Source organism: Stegastes partitus, unplaced genomic scaffold (genome assembly GCF_000690725.1).
Source record: "Stegastes partitus isolate 25-593 unplaced genomic scaffold, Stegastes_partitus-1.0.2 Scaffold204, whole genome shotgun sequence".
In the NCBI taxonomy this organism is placed as follows: Eukaryota; Metazoa; Chordata; class Actinopteri; family Pomacentridae; genus Stegastes; species Stegastes partitus.
Genome location: NW_007577935.1, coordinates 400,620 through 417,164, shown reverse-complemented (window position 1 = coordinate 417,164; position 16,545 = coordinate 400,620). Strand labels below are relative to the sequence as shown.

At 40.7% G+C, this 16,545-nt stretch overlaps 1 protein-coding gene across 1 annotated transcript in view; it reads left to right on the top strand.

The window, feature by feature from the left end:
• lrfn1 (leucine rich repeat and fibronectin type III domain containing 1) overlaps positions 1–16,545 on the top strand; it is a 113,125-nt gene that overhangs the window by 47,870 nt on the left and 48,710 nt on the right. The window contains exon 2 of the mRNA XM_008280639.1: positions 7,649–7,700. The gene's annotated coding sequence lies outside the window, so the exon portion shown is untranslated. The remainder of the gene's footprint in view (positions 1–7,648; positions 7,701–16,545) is intronic.

The window sequence follows — 16,545 nt, the reverse complement described above, 5'->3', positions numbered from 1 at the left end:
AGCGTGCTGTTTATTTGGCGCGTTATTTATTAGCTCATTCATGATGCATTCACCCATTAAATAATAACAAGTGACTCATCTCCACCTGATGATGCACTAGTTGCTTTAAGTATTAAAAAATACCAGTAATTGGGGCCAAAGCCGTGATCTCATGCATCTCTAGTAAGCAGAGAACTGTGGCTGTATCCCATTAGTGAGAAATTTGAAATGTTGCTGACATGAGTTTTATGCCCTCTGAGACCTTATCAATACCGCCGAGCTCGATCTATGTGAGCCTTAAAGATTTTGCAGCAAAAAAAGATCCCCATCACCGCAGTCAGTCACATGTTTATGCCCGCATTAATAAGTAAAAACCACGGTTCGATGTCGAGATGAGCAAGTCAGCATACAATGAAACAACAATAGAGAGGCAGCCAGGAGTGTGTTGTTGCAAACGTGGTACATTGCTCTTTGAAAGTAGGGAGCCAGAAGTTGCTGTGTTAAAGAAAACCCATCCTTCTTGCATGCTGTCTCTCATACCTTCCTGATTATTTATGTGCTGTTGGTAAATGTGCTGAGCATGCCTAAGTGTATAAATAGCAGTACGGACATCATCAGAGGCTTCGGCTCACGAGGGGGAAAGGGGAGGGGAAAGAGCTTACTACCAGAGCATCAGATCATGAGCAACAGAGACGATCCGGCCCTGACTCATCAAGAACGAGGGGAAACTCTGATCCCTCACATGCCCGCGTAGTCTGCGTGTTCGAGGCTTATGGGTAACCCTGCTGACCTCTGTGGCCAGTGGTGCACGAGTTTGGGTTGTGCTTATTGCGTAATTATTCATATCAGATGACTAAACGCGTTACTCAATTCCCACGTTCCCCCCTTTGGTTCACTGACTTATATACGTGGTACAGGGTTTAGGATAAGGCACACTTGCAAACTGTTTTTTTTAAATGTCTTTTTTTTTTGTTTTATTAAAAATAGCTGCATAACCAGAGCAATTATTAGAGCGTATCTTATCTGATGTGATTCTCTCAGGCAACTTGTATTATTGCTCAGCATCACCGCGGTCACTGTCTGCAACCACGGAGAGATTTCCTTCCCAACAAAGGAGTCACAACATCCTAGTCACTGTAAATATTATAGTAAAAACCTTAGCACATATTCTCCTCATCGCTTCAACACCCCCGCCATTATCTCTGTGTACTCGTGCTCCAGCTCTCTGCAGTGCAGCCCACAGTACAGGCCTCTACTTTGCCTTAGGTTGTTGCCTTTGTCTGGAGCTCTCTCTCCTCTCTGGAGGTCACTTTGGCCGCCCCGGAGGTACAGGTAATGGTCAGTGTGCCAACTGTGGGCATGCTAAGAGAACCATATGCTGTCTGTTAGATTTCACTCAGCAGAAGCAACATGCTTGTTGGGTTATGTGAGCATGCTTAACATGCGCAACAGAGGCACTGCGGTCCAGCCGTCAGTTCAGCGTGCCGGGGTGCATCAGAGCAGGTATTTCTTGCATCTTTTCCCTCCTCGCCGTGTCACTTCTTGTTTCGTATTCCGGACTAACCAGGCCTCCATAGGTCAAAGCCGCTCGCCGCTATTTGCAGCGGATCCGACTGGTTAAGTTCACCATGGCCGCGGTTTAAATGTGTGTTTTATTTGTTTTTATAGGTGCTTTTTATAATAGTCATGTGGGTCCTGGCCTCAAAATGTTTATTTTAGCCTTGTGGCAAGTCAGGCAGAGTAATAGAGAAGTGGATGTGCTATGTGCCCAGCATTTTCACACATGCTTTAGACACTGCTATAGAGAGGGCCTGTAGCAGGTTTCTTTTTCACTCTTCATTAGGAATTCTAGAGGGTGTTTGGACTGAGAGGCGATAATGTTTCTATGGACATCACTGGCCTCTAGTCACACGGCAGAGGAGCAGCAGATACTGAAAAATACGAGCAATAATACGATGCCGTTTTCAGTATGGGGCCGCTTTAGTTTCTGTGGAGTGCTCACCTGAAAGGAAAACATAGTGAGAGTGCAAAAATGTCAAACACATCATCAGTTTTGTTCGTATGCGGACACAAAATCCAAGCTTACAGTTATCCGAGCGGCTGCCTCGCCCTGCGTGCTGAAGCTCTGAGGTCCTGAAACACTGAACAAATAGCTGTTTGTCCTTGAGGATGGCTGCAAATGAGAATCCTGAGTTGCTATGCTGGGTTTATAAAAGCAGGGAGAGGCTCACCACCGCCCTGACAGCTGCAGTATCTAATGAATCACCAATCGTGTAGAATTCAGCCTTATATATATATTAATTAGAATAATCTATGTATAGATGGGTATGAATCTATAACTGTGATATTGTTTTAGAGCTGATAGTAATTGTCTCACTTACTTCCCCCCCAAGTAAAGGTGCCAAATATTTCCTGATTGTTTCATCGTAAATGTGAGAATTCAATGCTTTTTTTGTGTCAGTTTTGCTAGTTAACAGTTAGATGGATAGGTCTTTCTTTATAAGGTGGGGCTGTGTGAGACAGTTAGTCATTACCTGCAGTAGTCTGGAGAAGCAGACAGGAGTGCAAGCAGCATACTGCTATAGATGGAATCAGCAGCACAATGTATTTTAGCCACCTAAAAAATGGCCCACCTAAAAGAATCAATATCCGTTAGAGTGTATGCTATATTTAGAATATTTTTACCGGTTTACCTCACCATCAGACAGGCCCTTTTCTGATGAGGAAGTGAAGCCGGTATATCCATCTGGGCTCTCTTCAAAGACGCAAGACTCCTTTAAAAAACAAAAGACCCAAACAAATAAAGCAGTAATTGTACCTCACAGAACACCGGAATTTCTGGTCTGCTGCCGCTTCGATTGATTTGTTTGTGCGATTGTGGGACTTGGGGTTTTTAGGGTTAGTTCAGATGGAATGAACATGTTAAAACACCAAAGTCACATTGTACATGTAGCGTGAACGGATATTGATTTTTTTGTTGATGCGGCTGAAATACGTTTTTGCCGATGACCCCCTTCTGCAGCGGTTCGTTGTTAAGCTCGCACGCCGACCCTCCCATAAGCTGCATCGAACTGGCGCGTGATCCACTGTAGGTCAGGGATCCTTAAACTTTTTAAAAACCCTAAAATGATCGCTTCAGAGATTCTCGACGCCCAGTTTTCCCGGAAGGCGGCAGAAGCATTCAGATGCGACTAATACGCATTGCTGCTACTATATAAACACAGGGGTAATGACAATGCAAGAGAACACAACAGCCTAACAGCCATAAGAAAATATTTTTATATGTCCTTGTAGCAGAATACATCAGTTTGAGTAATCTTGAAGTATAAACTGTAATACTGAGGAAACATACAGTATTGTATGTATAGAGCACTAAATGGTCCCTGTTTTCTATCTTTGGTAAAATATGCTAATTTTTTTTTTAAATTTAGTTAGATTTCTGGAAACAAACTGTTGTAGGTAATGCATTTACTATAGATAAGATCCTCATACTACTCCACTTTTAAAAGTCCAAACTAAACCTTTGATATCTCTTAAAATGAGGCAGATGGTCGACTAAAACGAGCAATTTTCACATTTCAGCCAGGGACGTTGGAAACCATAATCAGCCTTTATTACTTTTTCGAAGCAATTATAAATATGGCAGGCAAATTAATTGATAAGGAAAATAACAAGTAATGAGCCCTATATATGTATATATATACCCTGAACTGCAGCAGTTAAGCTGCACATCATCACTTTTTAGCAGAATTGAAGCGCTGGCTGGAGGCAGCATATGATTCTAATGACATTTGATCTCTGAAAGATGTTTTTGAAGCAGAACCGCTTTTGTTTTGCAACCTTTTCCCCCTTCTCCGCTCGCAAGTCGCACATGGTTTTTTTTTTTTTTTTTTTGATAGAAAGAGAAAAATAACAACAATCGCCCCAAATGTGTGCAGCAGAAAATCCTCTCACGAACCCAATCACTGCGTTGCTCGGCTGCAGCGTATGTGTTTGATGTGTCTGCGTGGGAGTTTGATGAGTAGATGGAGGGGCAGTTAGCATGCAGTCACAATATGCACGATGACAGCTAAAGCAGCATGAATAGCACTGGTGATATTTGCCGTGTGAAAGTGTGTGCAGTGTGTATTAATCAATTCCTCAGCGTTGGCTGCTTCAGGGGATGTGAACATAGGATGGATGTCTCAGGCAAGTGCGGCATGCGTGAAATTGTACTTCTCACATCACTGTCTTAGGTCAGTCGGAAAGCCGGCCGTCGGACGTTATGTAATGGCGTTTTTAAAAAAAATAAAGTAGTAGTTGTGTTAGGTTTTCTTGCAAGACTTTAGATTTCGCTACATGCTTGGAATACTTCAAATAGCACGTGTTAAGGAGAGCTCTTGCAGTCAGAAGGCATGACACTAAAGAGGAGGAGGAGGAAGGTATGTTTTGGATGTAATTGATGGCTACTGAGCAACCTCTGAAGGTTGCTCCCAATGTCAGGGTCTTTACCAGAGGCTTACCTTGTTTACACGGAGTAGAAGGGAGAGTTTGGGTTTGGTAAATATTTCTTGCTAGGACAAACACGCCGTATGCAGCGTTGGCTGGGACTGATAAAAAGAAGAGAAGAAAAGAAAGGACCTCTAAGATTCTAATCAAGATTGCTGTTTTGGCAATTAAATTTGACAGAAGAGAATCAGAACTGTTCTTCTGTTGTCATTATTCCTGGAAGAAGAAAAAAAAGGGGAGGGGAAAAAAAAAAAAGTGCAAAGTGGTCCCTTTTTTCCTTCATCTCCAAAAGCTTCAATTAACTGTGATAGCTTCGTGTGCGTCTTTTAGTTGTGCACTGGGGAAGGAAGACGAGAAACAGTGGCTCCCTTGAACGGTTTTGGCCTATATGCAGCACTGTAGCAGGTAAATGAGTTTTAAGAAGTTTGTTTGTGCACTTCAAAAAGCTATTTACACCGAAAATCTGTTTTGTTGGTTCATCCCCAGTCCTGCAGAGTTTTGCTTTTGTGCCTGTGAGATTGATGCAGCTCAAACGTAGGTGTGCAGGAAACCACTTAGCAAGAATGGCTTCGAAATTTTGCAGCTGCACTGATGTTCACAGCCGTGTACGGTCTTTATGCATTTCAGGTGGTAAATCATCAGAGGAGATAAGTCAAGTCTATAAATGCAGCCGGATTTTCTGATATCAGTCACTGGAATAAAGTTGAACTAGTGTTGTTCTACTTTTAATGAGATGGACGGCGTGTTTTTATGCCTTTGCAAAACCTATGTACAAAAGCAAAAGTGTATGGTTTACTCAGTGTGTTTTTCTGCATAGAACCTTGTTCAGTTAACTAGCACACTAACGACAGTGTTCACCCAGCATTAAAAAAAAACAACAAAAAACCTCTCTTGCTTTCCTCTCTCAACACTTTACCCTCACCCTAACTGGTCGAGGCAGATGATCCATCCTCCCTGAGCCTGGTTCTGCAAGATTTGCGCCTAATGAAAGAGTTTTTATCTTCCCACAGTGCATCTCAAAGAGAATCAATGGATTTATTGGTTTGCTCTCTGTAATATATTGCTGTATAATCGTAATGCCTTGATCATAACTATGCAAAGTTTAAAGCAGACTTACACTGAATTAAACTAACCGGCTTATATAGAATTGTGGAAACGAACTGTTCATGACTCGCGCATTCAATTTGTATTCTAGTAGTAATGCACTAGCTCGCTATGCACCGCAGCACAAGTACAATGCTGTATGTTTACTGTGCTTTTTATATCAGGATAATGAACTGGTGAGGATGCTCCTTTATCCCTGGTGCATCAAGCCCGACTCTTATATCATAACATTCAAGTGCATATTTTAAAACCTGTAACAGGAATCTCTAACCTCAGGTTTAGTGGCTTGCTAAATACAGCTGGTAAACTGGCAAAAATCCCTGCTGGTTGTTGGCTAAACCTGCTTTTGGCGACCCCTGTTTGAAATCAAAGACCCACTGTTTGTGGGAATCATATCCATTTTTCATCATCAGGGTAAACAGCATCTGTGCTGTGCTAAAACAAAAGGCTAAAAGTAGGCATGCAGAGTAGGAATTACTGCAGTACTTGTCAAATCACAGTAATTCAGAGCTGTGGAGCATTTTCCATCATCCACATCTTTGTCACAAAATAATAAATTTGATTGTACCTTTTATCCTTTGGAAAGTTTCCCCCAAGCGTATATCCAAAGCCAAGCCCTTTCTTCACAAAATTATGTTTCTATACAACTAATCTACATTCTCAATTTGCACGTAAATGGATTTTTACCGGATTCCGTTTGTTGGAGATGCATCACAAATAAAACAGCACATCTTTGCCATTCATTTAATTGCTTTACTGTTGCTCCTTTTTAGTCAACATATCATATATCAGATGGGATGGGACCAACACTGGTAACTCAGAAAATGGAGGAGACGTTTCTAATATGTTGTTAAAGGGTTGTATTTTAACCTAAACCAATTCTTAACCATGTGGTTGGATATCTCTCTCTGCTCGCTCATACGATCCATAACCTAAAGGGCAACTGTAGTTCTTGTGATGGATAGTATTAGCTGACTGAATTACATTAAATTATTTATGTTTATACCATCAAATGCTGGCTGGCTCATCAAAAATGTCACAGGAAAGGAAACATATTAATTGACATACAGTATATACCCTCAAAACTTGATTTTGACCTTTATTTTGCATGACAAAACCATGAAAATGTACCAGAAGGACGCATACACTGTAAATATAAACCGCATACAAATAGAATGATACGGACCAGTGACAACAAATCTGACTGTTGGTGTCACTTAGACTTCGATCCCACATTGGGCTTTTGGTTTGAGGGGGGTAAACGAGAATATTCATCGGCACTGCAAAAGGTTAGTTCGGAAGTTCAACACCGAGTGGTAGAACTTGTGCAGTTTTCAATAATTAATGAATTAATTAGCTAATTAATTAATCAAAGGAACTAATAATGAATGGCCTTAGGTGGGGCTAATTAAAGGTAATGAGCTGTGGTGGGTTGGCTTCTTGTAGTATTTGACTGCATTTAACTGAAATGTATTTCATTATTTCATCAGTGATTGTGATTTGTGTGAAATGAATGAGCTTTATTGAACTTTATGGAAAATACAAAGGATTTTCATTCACAAAGTAATAACACAGTATGTAATGATACAGCAGCCTGCAAAGCACAAAGGAAGAGTGCAAAACCTCCCTAAAGTGCATGTTTAATATTCAGCAGTCAGTATTCATTGAATCCATTCATTGAATTTAACAGCTGTAATGAAAAATTACATATGTGAAGGGAAAACTTAGCTCAAGGTAATGCAAGTGTATGATCCGAGGTTAATTATTATACAGGCTAAAGAAAAATATTAGTTATGCGTAAAAAGCAAGAAAATCATTATTACAGAAGAAGCCACATAAAACCATATTTCTCCTTGAAAATTTCATCTGGCAGACAGGCTCTGGGCAGAAAGCAATTGTTCCAGCACTACTTTGATAGAAATATCAAATCATTTGTATTAAGTCTGGGGTGGAATCAAAGATTGAACTGTAAATTGAACCTTTTCATGATTCTGACACTATTACAAGTGGTGCCGTACGGCCCCCAATGTTATTTGTGCTTGCACATTAAGGTGTGACCGTTTATTTCTCTCCACAGACTGCTTTGAAGTGAACCCTGCGAGGAGCATCCAAACCGACACGATATTCTGGTGAGTTACGAAACTGAAATTAAAACCCTCTTCACATTTCCATAGCACGCTGCCGCACATCCAGACTGTAAATGTGAGCAGAAAAGTGATGGGCCAATTAGACGGAAGAGAGGGGGCTGCGATAACAATATGCCGAAAGAATGTCGCCGCCCTTTTGACTGGATCGATCAGTCGAGGTCAGTGTGTTTGATTTATCACATGAGCATTCCCTGCACAAAAAGCACACCCCTACAGTTTTACCCCTCTCTTTCTCCCACATATATTATCTCAAACCGAGACGGAGAGGGAGTCAAAAGCACAGCGTCTCATTCTTTCCTTCATATGCAGCTTTAACCACATGTTCACATACGGGGAGAGAGAAAGGGAGAGAGAGAGCCTCCGCAGAGTGACACTGTTAGCTATCCTCTCACATAGGCAGGGTTGGGCTGGCGCCACGGCTGTTTGCCTCATAGCCTGCGCAATGGGAGTCGGCTCCATTATCAGAGCTGCTGCTTCGCCACCCTGCAGCAATCCCAGCATCCTCTGCTCCTGCAGATTTAATTTCTTATCTCAATAGGGAAAACAGCCCCTCTGATGAACAGCAGAAAACACCCTGGGCTGCTGTGAACACGGATTGAGAATATATACAATAGATGATTTGATAAACTTTTGAATGTGCATGGCACTGATATCCCTCATAGGAATTTGTGGTTGGTCATAGATATTCAAGGGAATTTGCTTTATACTGTAAATAATGATTCAGGGAATGCAGGCTTTTTCCACCGTTGTACATTGAAGCGCTTATTTATGGAGCAGCCGTCAAGCGTGTCAACGATCGCTGGCAGATGAATGTCTCTTATGTGCTGCTGTTATTCTAAGATATACCAAGTTGTCCTCGTGTCTCTGTTTGCAGATAAATAAAGGCCATTCTCCAACTGCTCTACTCTCACTTGACATAAACTCAGCATGAACCGCTGCCTCGCGTGTGCTCCTTTTGTTAAAAGTCTTACGAGAGCACATTATCACCTCTCAGAAAATAGAGCAGCTGGATATTCTTAATGACAACTTTTCACAAATGTCTTTGTGCAATCGAAAGAAAGAAGGGGAAAAAAAAGAGACGTATCCAAGCTTCTTACTGTGACGTTTCATTCGATTATTTTCTTTTCTCCTATTGTTTTTCATTTGCTTTCTTTTTGACAACCCGCAAAATCTCTTTCCTGCTCCATTCGGTAGGAAGTCAGAGTCTGTAACGGAACGGAAAGATTTGACTTGTTGTGGCTTTTCCAGCCCTTTACTAACAGCTTCATCAATGTCATGAAAAGCCACTACAGTGGTAATTGTGTGTCAACTTTCCCCAGACCCCGAAACGAAAGTTATTATGTGAACACAGAGAAGTTTTGTAACGTGATCTACCCCCCTGCTAAATTAGCTTTCTTACAGTGATCACTTGGCACGTCTGTAGTTAATGATAGCACTGCTATCTTATCTGTGGTCTAACCTATCAAGAGTAATTTATTATCGTCATTAAAGTTTCATTAAAGTTTCATTTAAAGTTTCTTGTCTGCTTAGGAGTTTTAAACCATGGTGGGGAAAGTTTCCCCATGCGTAAGTGAAGGCAGCAACACTGTAGAAATACCTCAAGTAAAAGTAAAAGCGCCAAAATCTACTCAAAGCATCGTAAGTAAAAGTGCTCCTCATGTAGATTAGCCCTCGTTTTTTATATTAATGTATTGATACTGCTTGTGCAAACATCATTTATGTGACACTTGGTCAAAGGGAAGTGCTGTTGAGCTATTTTTAAATGATGTAAAGTCTTAAAATGCTATAAAAACTGGCAGATGTGACATAAAACTTGTGGAGTAAAAAGTACAGTATTTCCCTGTGAAAGTTGGGGAATAGAAGTATATTTCCACATTCCATAAATTGAAGTGATCGAGCGGAGTCCAAGGACGTGAAGTCTGTGCTTGAATAAGTAAGACATTGGGTGCCTTCCAATACCTGTGCTTCCATACCGTATAATATACCAGAGAGAGATTTAATATGTCCCAAGACATAGTAAGTCGAATGCAATAAACCAAAAAAAAAAAAACCCACCAGGCTGTCCTACTGCATCTGCTTGATTTGCAGTATACAAGCCAGCGTGCTTCTTTGGCCACTCTGACCCACAATCCTCTGCGCATAATCTATACTCTATGAGCCAGAAGATCAAAAGCTTAAGGTGCAATGTTGTGATGAGGTAGTTGGCTCAACTGTTTGTATGCAGCAGTATGTACGTCCTCAGGGCAGTTGTTGTACTGAAAGGAACCTAGTTTTACGTCAGAATTTAGATTTAACGGTTCCTGAAAATAAAACTGGAACGCAGCAAGAATAGAAAAAAAAATTCAGCTTACCGCGTCAGAGCCGAGAAGAGAGACGTCAACACACGCGGCTGCTAAACAGTGCCGATATTGACTCTGATCATTTTCAGGTATGGCGGCGGTTTATGTAATGTGCCAGTGTGAAGAGGACATTGATTTTTTTTTTCTTGCTTTGAGCCAACAGTCCTACAGGAAGCTTTTCTGCACAAGGTCGGTGTCTGGTTTTTAGCTTTGCACAGGGAAGCACCCATCAACTAATTTGGCAACTGGGTCGAAATAGAAACTTAACAGTCCATAGTATGAGCAATAACAAAGCCTTTAAAGCTGGTTAATTCACCTAGAAATTCAGGAGAGGAGTTGCAGAGATGCTTTAATGAAATGAGCAGCGTATGACTGAGGTTCTTTAAATTAGTTTAGCCACGAGACCGCGGCAGAAGATGGTGCGAAACTGAAAACAAGCTGATGACGCGGTAATAAGATTATTAATTGTATGATTTCGTTCCCTTTTGGTTGGCGAACTGAATGCAGGAAATGAGTTTGACACCTCTGACATCCTTTCACATGTGAGAGCCAGGTGACAATACCTTGCTTAGTTTTTCCTTCTAAAAGCTGTTTTATTGAGACACTGCAGAGAACAGAGCTCAACACAGGGCTAATACCAATTCATTACTGGTGATAGTCTGGTTCGTGTATTTGTTCCCGACCTCATGCGTCCTTGTTAGCGCAAATGCATTTGCTTTATAGAGTTGTTTTTAATGAGAGAAACCATTTGCAAACATCATGACACTTTGCTACCAGTGCTTTAGTGTTAAGTTCAAAAAGGGCAATAATGCAAAGGGCGCTATGGAGGATAATGATGGTGTAAGGACACTTAATGCAGACAACTTGATGGCTCGTAATGTTTCCTTTGTTTATTTAGTGGGGAAAAACATATTAGAAAGGAAGAAAAACTAGGACTTTTCCACTGCGATAATTGTATTGATTCATATTTTTTATCGGATTTCTTCCTGCTAAAAGATGCAAAACAAACCATTTTTTTTTTTTTTTACAGAATCAGAAATGTCAGAGTTGTCAATCCTAAACAGTGATTTTAGGACCACAGCAAAGATAAAATGCATTTGATCTAAGGTTGGAGAAAAAAAAAAAAAAGAATAAGCAAGTAAATAAATAAATACCATGCAATTTAATTAGTGCTGATGCTTTGAGATGCTGTGAAAATGCTTATTTAACAGTTCTCCTTCCCTGAAGTTTGACAAAGGCTTCAGAAGCAGTACCTCCGGTTATGAAAATACCCAGTGTTTTCTATAAAGAATAAAATCATTATCATAATGCTTCATATAATTAACCAGCCCTGAGCAGTGCATTTTATAAAAGATTGATTATAACCAGTTACGCAGATGTTTTTGTACGTATTTTTGAAATGTGGAGCATCACTAACATGTATTAGTCTGTATTAACCTGTGCAAGAGTTCAGCTCCGGCAGTGTTTTTCTCATGACCCCGTGCAGCAGGAAACACCCAAACTAACCGACACGAGCAGCGTAGCATCTGGCAAAATTGCAACTGCTCTGATTAACAATTTTCTTCCACGGGAGCACATTCAGCACGACAGAAATATCAGCGCACCAAAACACAAACTTTTGACTCATTTTGAAATTACACTTCTCTCTTCATGCAAATAGCTGTTTTGATGTCTTTTGTTGGCATCTGCTGCTTTTCTCAAGGCGCTATAATTAAACAGGAGGAGGCCGCAACCCTTTCTTTATTCCGTGTCACTTTGAGAAATGGCTGCTGCACAGCGCACTGTGTCAAAGCAATACGACTTGAGCATCACCTAGATTGCACAACGAATCGAATCCAGTTTTAGGAGTGTGTGTGTATTTGTGAATTTATCTTCATTTACGACATTGGCGCGGGAGACAGAAAACGCACCAAAACTCAGTTTGCGGTAAATTTTCTCAACAACATCACACCCCACTTTCGATTTATCACAAACAAGTGTATAACTACCTGCGAAGCATAACTTATGAAGCCACATTACTTGGGACTCTACAGCTGATATCTTATTGAACCGCTTTGATCCCTTCTTCTGCTAATCGCTTAAGTCGTGACACTCTCAATTATAGATAAACACATTAGAAAATGGGGGTTAATAGTCAATGTTAAGATCGAGTTAACAGTTAAACCACTTCGAGGTTCCTTCGCTTGTTTCCTAACACTTATCTGAGAGCAGCAGTCCATCACAAAATAGTCTCTTTGGATTACCGAAAAAAAATAAAAAATACTACCTTCTACCTTCCGTGTGCAACCCCCTTCAGGTTTACGCCCACGGCACATCCCCCTGATCTGACAACATCCTCAGGATAACTCTCATATATCATCATTAAAGAGCACGGACTCAGGCACTTTGTCAGAGTTTGCAGTCCGGTGAAAAGGTACAAAGGGGGCCAGAAAATAGATCCCTTTGATGAACAACAGATTATGATGGAGAGGCGAGCAAACATTCCTCTCATTCACTGCCCACATGTGCAGTTGCAGCAGGACTCGCCATCTCACACAGCAGCAAATTGATGTCTGATCCCAAAGACAAGCCGCAAATGGGATGTAATCCTCCTGGATCTTTGTTCGAAACTACAGTGAAATGTGAATCTCTCTTTTCATTTTTAAGTACATAAGTCCTGCATTTTATTACAAGGAATAGCTGATTTATTGTATTTGCACATATGTATTTTTTAGATTCTATCCAGTATTTATAGGCCTTCAACATATATTTACATCCCAAAGACAAGCTTTGTTTCACATGCCTGTGTGCCTGTATTATCAGAGGATCAGCAGCCACTTTCAGCCCGACTCCGATTGTTGTAATGTGACAAGTGAATATTTGACATAAAAAATTCCCACTGAGTTGCGTGAGTTGAGAGCTCAACCCGGCTGGCTCTCCTTCAGCTGCAGTCTGCGTTCCCTCTGTTTTAGTTGGCCCACCTCTCAGGGAGGTGTCTCCAAATTTAGAAACCTTTCTGACAACACGTTAGCTCTCAAGCGCAACAGCAAGCAGCAGCTTACAGGCGAGGGTTTATTGTAGTATGCATGAGTATAATGGGGGAAAAAAGACTGTTAGAATAGAGTATTTAGGGCTGTTGATAGTTTTTAAATCTCTGATCTTTAGTGCATACAGCGCAAAATTTTGTTAGCAAGCAGTGCCGTTGTAATGCAAAGCTTCTTATTTTTTTGCATGTTTATGCTACAAAAATATCTGTTTCTTTAACAATGCTGTGCAAATATTTTTGGGATATTTTACATTGTTAGATTCGTAGCACCATGAAATGCCTTGAGGAGGCATCAGATCAATGCAGAGTCATTGTGCAACATCACGACAACGAGCTGAGTCATGAAAAACTATCTTCAGCAGCACGGAGAACAAAGAGTCCCGCAACAGATGGTGTGGCCTCCACAGAGTCCTGATCTCAACTTTGTGGAGTCATTCTGGGATTATATGAAGAGACGGAAGACACTGAGACAATGTGAAACCTCAGACGAATTGTGACGAGCTCTCCCAAGATCCTTGGAGTGACCTACCTGCAAAGTGCTTTGAAAAGCTGTTTTAAAGTGCAGGAATGGGCACACGGAAGATAGGTTTGATATTTGCTTGCTATGAATTTAATAGAGAAATAAAAACTGTACCTTTTAGTGCCTTAAACCTCTTGCACGGTAAACAATGTGCCTATTTATGTGTTTGGTTTGGGAATTATACTGGAAGTGGGCCTGAGCTAAACTAGGGAAGTGTCCTCTTCACATATGTATGAGTTAAGCTGCCTGCAAAATAGAATTATGCACATACATTTATCACATAATACATAGCTATATTTAAACTCCCTCTTCATAAAACAAACCATTAAAGCAAACATTGCGTATAATTGTACACAGAAAAATCACTGGGTCAACAAAAGGAAAACTGAGTAAGGTTAATATTGTTTGTATTGACATTATATTGTTGAATCATAACCTTAGTAGTAGTAAATACAGTATATAGTATTACATTGTGGATTTTTACTCCTGGCGGCGTGTTGCTGATGTGTCTTTTGTGTTATGCTGCAGCTGTGTGCTACAATAGCTAGAACGTTTCTGTTAGGATGTCTGCGTGTCAGAGTTCTGAGTTTCAGGCCGAAGCGTGGACTTTCGTGACGCCAGTTCGCACATGCTCACAAACAGCTGTCCGTTTGATAGCTTTTGTTGCTAAGGTTGGTGTCTCAAATTCTGGTTCAGCTGTGTGTAGGTGTAGTTTCGAAGTTGACATTTTGAGCAAAGAATGATTCAGAAAAGCAAATTTCGGCCCATATTGTCAGTTTTCGTAGCTGGCTTCTTTACGCCGGTCAGTCAGGACAGGAGTGGGCTCATTGAGAGAGAGGCTTTAAAGAGACACAACCTTAAACTGTCTATTTCAGACGGAGGCTGACCGGAGGTGCTGCATAAAGGGACCACCATGGGGAGTTTATGAACTGTAAATCATGCAAAGATATGCCAGCAGAGTGCCAGAGTAGAAATTATAGACCTGGACATGTACTTGATATGTCCTCTTTAAAAACTGGCTCAAAAGAAGCAGCCGGTGCCAACAGGAATAATAGCGCGGATGCTGACTAAGTGTTTCTTCAACATTTGCCACAGTGTGTTTGTACATAATTAAGAATGTGGTCACTTCAATGGCAACTAATTAGCGAGTCAATTATGCAGATGTTTGTTACTTCTGCCGACCTTTGGCGTCTGTGCAAAAACTGGTAATACTTTCGCTGTTGTGGGAAATTGCTTCGGTATGGTATTTGTCGCACGGTTCCAGAGAAAAGGAGAGACCAAGAACGCACAACCGGAGTCACATTGAGCCGAGAGGAGAAATGTACTGTAACGCCGCAGCCTCATGACATGCAAGAGGTGAGATGTCAGCAGCGTACTGTTTGCAGTGAAGCGAATGAACAGAAAAAAGCAAACTTGCCTGTAAGAGGAGAGACCAAGTCGGCGCGGCATGTAAGATTAATTCAACGCATTCAGTTTTCAGGGATGACGCTCAATGACTATCATCAACACGATGCATGTTTTATGAGTGTGATTCATTTTATTACTTATTTGCTGAGCACGTAACGTGTTCATTATATATTGATATGTTATTTCTTTGCTTCTTTTTGTGCACAGGTTCGGTTTTTGTGAGGAATGCTATTTAGTTGGAATGTATGAAAATACACACAAAAAAGACAGAATCTAAATCTAAAGGTGTGAGAGCTAACCAACAAGCTAATTATCACCTGCAATCAAGGCAGGCGAATGTCACACATAAATAGAAAGAAAGTACAAGAAGTAGCTGAAATGATATGAGCGCACAAACAGAAAGTTAAGTTTAAAAAACATGATAAAAGAACACAGTGAGAACTAATGGCAGCAGTCAAGACTTGGGCGACATCCGCAATAACATATGTACAGTTTAAAAACAACATTTTAGCCCGCACCAGCACTCCTAAAATGTGTGTCACGTGATTATTCAGCTAATAACGCCTCTGGACATGGAAATCATCGCAAATGGCTCAAATCATAGCTCGCCCCCCGTGCCGTTTGGTAGCAGTAACATGATAAAATGCACAATTTAATTGCACAACAGCTGCTAGCATTGACAACAAGGACAGCAATGCCTGCAATTTGTTATCCATTAGGCCTGAACCGTTGATCAGTTTCAAATCAAAATTACAATTTGGAACAATGCAATTAGTAAATCACAAAAGGCTGCATTGTGGGATATATAATTTGCGGTGCATCTTACCCACAGTTTGTGGGCAACACTTAGCTGCTGCTCCTGAACCATAATGACCGTCCGGTTTTAATGGTTGTTCACAGAATTATTTTATTTTGTATTATTATAAATTTGTATAATTTGTCACTTAGATTAATGTAATAAACACAAGTTAGAAGCAGTTTGTACCTTAAAGTTCTTGTCTTTACATTAGAATGCAGTTAATATTTTCGATGGTGTGGTAATGATGAAATCCTTGTTTGCAAAAGTATATTGCGCTCCACAGTATTGTTTGAAACATTACAGTTGGATATTTTTTCCCCACCCATGTCGAATGAACCACCGTCAATCATATAAAAAGGACGTGCTGAAGCAGGAACAAACACATACTGACTTATAAGAAGAAAATTACCAAGAGAACCTAGTCATCCGTGTCGCTCTGCTTATGTTGTTTCGGCTTGCCCGGACTAAAATGCTTCCCCGATTTTTGAAAGTACGTAGAATAGGCTAGTGCATGGCCTTGACACTGCAAATACTTCAGAATTATAGTCTTTTGTGACCGACATGACAGTCACAACAACATGAAAGGATGCAGGTTATTGCTTGTGCAGTGTTGTTAACAGCTACTGTGTGTCTTTGTGTGAAACACTTGAGGTTGCTGCAGTAAACCGGGGATTTATAGGTCAAGATCAAAACCGCACAGAAATATACTATGTTGGCATACCCAGTGGAAGATACAG